The sequence below is a fragment of the Macrotis lagotis genome, chromosome 2 (assembly GCF_037893015.1).
Source record: "Macrotis lagotis isolate mMagLag1 chromosome 2, bilby.v1.9.chrom.fasta, whole genome shotgun sequence".
Lineage (NCBI taxonomy): Eukaryota > Metazoa > Chordata > Mammalia > Peramelemorphia > Peramelidae > Macrotis > Macrotis lagotis.
The window spans coordinates 38,753,766-38,759,765 of NC_133659.1; the positions used below are offsets into that span (position 1 = coordinate 38,753,766).

Consider the following 6,000-nt stretch of genomic DNA (forward strand, 5'->3'; position numbering starts at 1 on the left):
TTAACCATCATTTACAATATTATTTATGGGAATAGGTGGGGAACATACTTTTTTAAAATCAAACAATTAGAATACAAAGTTTTTTGGGTAATCCTACCCATTCACAAATTGCAGATTTAACCTAATGCACTTGCAAACATATACAAATATACACAGGATAAAACCAAAAATAAAAGGTTCTAAATGTGGGTAAAAGATGAGGTGTTAAATAATTCTAAGAAGAGGTCATTTCTAGCTGGGATGGCATTTTTTATTTATGGATTTTCAACAGGTTGAATAGAAGGAAACGTTATTTATTCCAGAATGAGCAAGAAAAGCCACGTAGAAGTGGGGGGGAGGGAGTGAAAACATCAAAAGTAGAGCTAAGAAACAGATGGTGTGGTTGGGGGTGGGGTGGGGGAGTAAAGCATGCCATATTTAACCAAGGGCAGAAGATTTACATGATACACTTGTGGGTGCTTAGGACAGGAAGGGTAGGTTGAGGCCAGATTACAGTAGTCCTGAATTTGTAACACTAAGAAATGTGAACCTCTATTCTCTGTGAGAGGGGAACCACTAAAGGCAAGGAGATGAATGTCAAGAAGGTGAAGATAATAACTTAAAAGCAATTCCTAGAAGAGATTGAAAGATGAAGAAAATGGAGCAAGACCACCTATTATGAGGTTAAGTCAACAAAATTATAAACTTTATTCCAGTTATTCCAAGGAAAAGTCTTTGGAGTCTGCCACAATTCTTTTGAATATCCTGCATGGTTGTAAATCCTCACTCTTTGTGAACTTTGGTTTTTTGCAAAGTTGGATGAATATCAATCTAGATGATCAATTTTTGGTTAAAAAAGTGGGGGGTCAAGTGAAGATAAATAAGATCATTTTATTCTGGAATAGCTTGCCAAATCTTTCTGGAGACATTCTGAATGAAGATTGTTAAAAATAGTTAAAGCAGCATCAGAGTAAATGTATAAACTCCCCAAATGACCATCTAAAAGACAACACTCTTTCAGCTCCCTAAGTGACTGATTGCTTATTTAAACAATCTCATTACCTCACAGCTACTCTCAATAGAATCAGACAATGTTATGTTGTGAATACTACATGACACTCAAGAGTCAGGAAGATGTGGTTTCCAATCTCCATCTCTGAGTCTTATTATTTATAAAATATCTGTAAATAAGTTAAAACAAATCCAGTTTTGAGCTACTGCAGATTTGCTCAAAGGAGATCATGTGTGTATAGTATTCATGTGTGAGTGTGTGTGTGTGTGTGTGTGTGTGTGTGTGTGTGAGAGAGAGAGAGAGAGAGAGAGAGAGAGAGAATGGAGAAAGAAGAAATCACTAGGCTTTATGAGTAGATTTAGGCAGATTCTGCCTACAATACAATAATAATAATAACAATGTTTGTCCTTCATTTTTAAAGAAGACCATGACATCAGAGAGGTGATGTTATGACAACCAAGTGAACTGGATTGAAATGGGGGGGGGGGGGGGCTGTGCTGACTACCCCCACCTTCTCCTCCAGAACCATCTGGGTCAAGTGGCCAGACTGGATGATTGCAGATGACCCTAGATGTAAGGCAATCAGGGTTAAGTGACTTGTCCAAGGTCACACAGCTAGTAAGTATCAAGTGTCTGAGGCTGCATTCAAACCCCCTTCCTCCAGACACCAAGTCAGTGCTCTATCCATAAGGGAGGAAAGGACTTAAAATACTTTAGCCCTGGGCAAAAGGCAGCCTAATGATTGGACAACCACAATCTAAGTTCTAACAATAGCCACCTACCCTTTGATGAAGGTGGGGGCAACGAGGCACTTTCCCATCAGGCAGAAGAAGAAGTTGAGCCCAGTGGTTAGGCCAATTTAAGATAATACAATTCAGGACAACACATGTAGGCAAGGGAGAAGAGCATTAAGAAGGGGGAAAGAAGTATAGAAAGAGACTTAAAAACCAAGAAACTGAGTCTATTTTAAAATTTTGCCTAAGGACAAGAAGCTGGGAGAAGTGAAAGTTCTCTAAAGATGCAGATGACTCTAAGTTGGTGGAGGTAGGTACTGGCACTGGATGATGGCTACTTCAGGAACCTTATTGCCTGCCAATCCCTGAGGACCCTCTTCCTTTGATGCTAGGAGACCATAGCCACAGTCTAATATCTTAAAGCAATCAGGTGGCAAAGGGAATAAACCAAACGAAGCAAAAATCTGGGGCTGATGTAATCTGGACAAAATGGAATGTCCAGGTTGGCTGGATTATAGGGTGTTAAAGCTGAATACCTATATTAAGTATGGAAAAGTGGGGTGGCACAAGGTAATAAAGGATTTTAAATGTCAGAAAGAAGTCTGATGTAAATTAAGGTGATCACTGTGTAGAACCACACTGTATCCGATAAGAGTCAGTGAGAAAAATTAGGAGACTGTAGTAAAAGTCAGGTGAGAGGACAAAGGTCTAAACTAGAGTAGTCCTAGTGGGAATGGAGAAAATGGAGCAGATTTAATACTGTTTAGATCTGATGCGGGGAGAAGAGCTTCTGCTCTGCAGGCAGATTGCATTCAAAGCCTGTCTCTGACATTCCTGCCATAGTGACCTTGGAGAAAGTCATTTAACCTGCTTGAGCTTCAGTCACCCCATTAATAAAATGAGGAGGGTGAACTAGATATGGTCTCTGAGGTCCATTCTATCTCTGGATCCAGCTTCCCAGTATCCTTTTGAAAACTGATTGGGGGTGGAAAGGGAGGAAAAGGGAGGCAGAATTTGAGGTTAGGAAACTGGGTCAAGTTAGTGACTATTTATTCAGCACTAACTAGTGAGGATGCTTTAAAAGAGAAACATAGTCCCTGTCCTCAAGAAGCTTACAGTCCAATGGGGTAGATAACATAAGAAGACAACTATGTAAATAGAGGCAATATACAAGGAGTAGAGTTGGGTTGGGGGGGGATACAGTGCTTAAAATGGGAGTTTCTTCATATAGCACACTTTGTAGCCTACTTCAATTTTGGCAGGGAAAGATCTAAATTCAGTCTGTGGGACTGTTCTGTATGCCTTAGTTGGGGAAGCACATATATGTGAAAGGGGGTGGAAACAACCTCAAAGAAACTTACAGTAAGAATGCTGTTATTTTTTAATTCTATGCGTTTCTTCAATGGTCACATATGCGAAAGGGAGAGTGGAAAAGGGAAAATAGGTGATGGAATCATTTTGTAAGAAACCAGATATATACCAGGGAGTGTGGCTGAGATGGCCTTTTGTCTTTGGATATTTGAAAAAAAGGGTAAACATGATTATCTCCAGAACCATATCAAGAAATACGCATCCTTGGGGGCGGCTAGGTGGCACAGTGGATAGAGCACTGGCCCTAGAGTCAGGGTGACCTGAGTTCAATCTGGCCTCAGACACTTAATAATTACCCAGCTTTGTGACCTTGGGCAAGTCACTTAACCCCACTGTCTTGAAAAACCCCCCAACACATCCTTGATGCCCCTGATGACAAATTTTAATGAGACCAAAGAACAGAAAGTATCAGAGAAGCTTCTTTTGAGATCTGCAAATATTTAAATGTGGCGTTTCAACAAACAAAAAGCATTGCTCATTTCAGATCATGACCATATAAACAGGAGACCTTAGTTACCAATATAACTTAGTGTTTCTCTGCTGCTGGTAGAACAGGAAGGTTTTTTTCCTTATGGCTTTGTGCCCTCCTTTTGAGAATCCTGGCAACTGAAAGGGCAGGACACAAATGAAGAATCCCCTCCCTTTTAAAGGGCAACTAGTCAACTACAATCCGGCAATAAAATGTGATCATGAATATACATCTCAAGGTTGGACATATAAGAACATCTTTTCAATTCTGCCAACAGTCCTGGTTTTCCCCAGCTACAGAGTTTGAGGCTCATTTGTGAGCCATTATCTCGAATGACCTAAGGTACAGAAAGTAGTTAAGAGGAGATTGATTGTCAGGGGTCCCGCAGTTCAGTAAGCCCCACATTTGTGTTGCTATGATGCCTGAACCAGCAGCTTGCCCTTTAGCTAGTATAAATTTCAGCTCTCACAGATCACACTGAAAGCCTTGAATGACCCGCAGATCACTGGCGAAGGGGTCCGCTGGCCCCTTACTCTCAGGGGAAGGAGTGGTCCGGAGGGCAGAACCGGGCTTCGAGGATTCTGGCAAAGGCCCACTCAGCAGCCACACTCCAGGCTGATGGGTTTTCGCGTGGAGTGTCCCCCGTGTAAAGGGCCTCTACAACAACTAGTGGCCTTTACGCTATCCCCTGCTTGCACTTCTGGGAGGCTGAAGTGGCAGAGCAGGGCCAGAATTCGCTTTGGAACACCGGAATATTTCAATCTTGTTCTTGGAGTGAGTATACTGAAGAGGTCCTCCCTTTTGGTTTGAAAGCATAGGATCTTGGCGTTTCTTACAGGTACTGGTGGCCAGGACACACTTTTAAGGGCTTCAGAAAGGGGAATGAATCCATGAAAGTAAAGGGTTTCTGTTTTGTTGAAAAAATGTTCTAGATCCTTAGGCAGGGGAATAAAAAAAAGCTTGCTTTCATGGATCCATGTTCTAGCTCCTTAGAAAGGGGAATGAATCCATGAAAATAAACTGGGTCTTTTTTGACATTTTAATTCCTTAGAAAAAAAGAAGTTTATTTCAAAAGAGGTTCTAGTTCCTTAGAAAGAGGAATGAATCTGTAAAAAGCTTTTTAAAAAATGTTCTGCTTCCTTAGAAAGGGGAATGAGTCCATGGAGATCAGCTGGGCATTTCTCGTCACATTTTAATTCCTTCGAAAGAGGAATGAATCCATGAAGAGCTTTTTTAAGAAAACAATATTGCCGTCCTTTAGCAGAATGAATCCAGAAAGTAAACTTTTCTTGGTATGAAAAATGTGGCAGCCCCGGGCAGGCGCGCGTGGGCCGAGGTGCGTGCGCTGTGGCCGCGGGGCGCGGGTCCCTCCTGCCCGGCGCCGGGCACGAGGCTCGGGGGGCAGTCGGGGCCCCCCAGCGAGGCCCCACGGAGGGGGCCCGGCCGCCCCGGGCAGCTGCCCCGGCCGCAGGGGGCCGCCCAGGCCCGGAGCGGGAGCCGCCGGCCGGGGGAGGCCCGCGCCCGGGTCCGGGGACCCCCGCGCGCCCCGGCGGAGCCCCGCGGGCAGCGGCCCCGGCCCTCGCCCACCCGCCGGCCACCTGCCGCCGCCCGCCCGCCGCCCCCGCGCCGCCCCCCGCGCCCACTCACCTGCGCGCCCGCGGGGGCCGGGCCCAGCCGCGCCGCCTGCAGCCGGGGGCCGGGGCCGAGCCGGGGCCGGGCCGGGGCCGGGGCCGGGGCCGGGGCCGGGGCCGGGCGGGCACGGGCGGCCGCGCTCAGGGGGCCCCGCCGCGGCCCGGCTCGCCGCCTCCCGCCGGCTCCATTGTGACGCGGCGCCTCGCGGCGGCCAATGGGCTTCGGGCGGCGCCAACCGCTGACTAAGTTCTCGGCGGGGGGCGGGGCGGGGCGGCGGCGGGGGGGGGGGGCGAGCGCCACCGCCTCCTCCCCCCGCCGCCCCCCCCGCCTCCTCCCCCCGCCGCCCCCCGCCGCAGGTGGGGGCGCACGTGCGCTCCCGGCCCCGCCCCCGCGCCTCCGGGGCCTCCAAGCCCACCCCGCCCCCCGGCCGGACCCCCGCCCCCGAGCCGCTGGCACTGCCCACCGTGCCACCTGCGGCTGCTGCGCCGGGCCGGGCGGCCGAGCCTCGAGGGCCCCAGCGCCCCGCGGCCCGGCCCGGCCCCGCGACAGCCCTCATGCCCTGACGGCGGGCTGGGCCCGCACACCCGGCCCGGGGCTCTCCCCGCCGGACCCGGGGCTCAGGCCCGCCCGGCCCGGGGCTCAGGCTCTCCCCGCCGGACCCGGGGCTCAGGCCCGCCCGGCCCGGGGCTCAGGCTCTCCCCGCCGGACCCGGGGCTCAGGCCCGCCCGGCCCGGGGCTCAGGCTCTCCCCGCCGGACCCGGGGCTCTGGCCCGCCCGGCCCGGGGCTCTCCCCGCCGGCCCCG

General features: G+C 49.8%; 1 protein-coding gene across 5 annotated transcripts in view; it reads right to left on the reverse strand.

Moving 5' to 3' along the window:
• The window catches only part of LRRC8B (leucine rich repeat containing 8 VRAC subunit B), a 96,618-nt gene extending 91,323 nt beyond the window's left edge, over positions 1–5,295 (reverse strand). For 3 of the 5 annotated variants that reach the window (XM_074221711.1, XM_074221714.1, XM_074221717.1), the window contains exon 1: positions 5,213–5,295. The gene's annotated coding sequence lies outside the window, so the exon portion shown is untranslated. The remainder of the gene's footprint in view (positions 1–5,212) is intronic. The other 2 variants (XM_074221712.1, XM_074221715.1) reach the window with 1 other exon arrangement.
• Between the last annotated feature and the right edge of the window lie 705 nt (positions 5,296–6,000).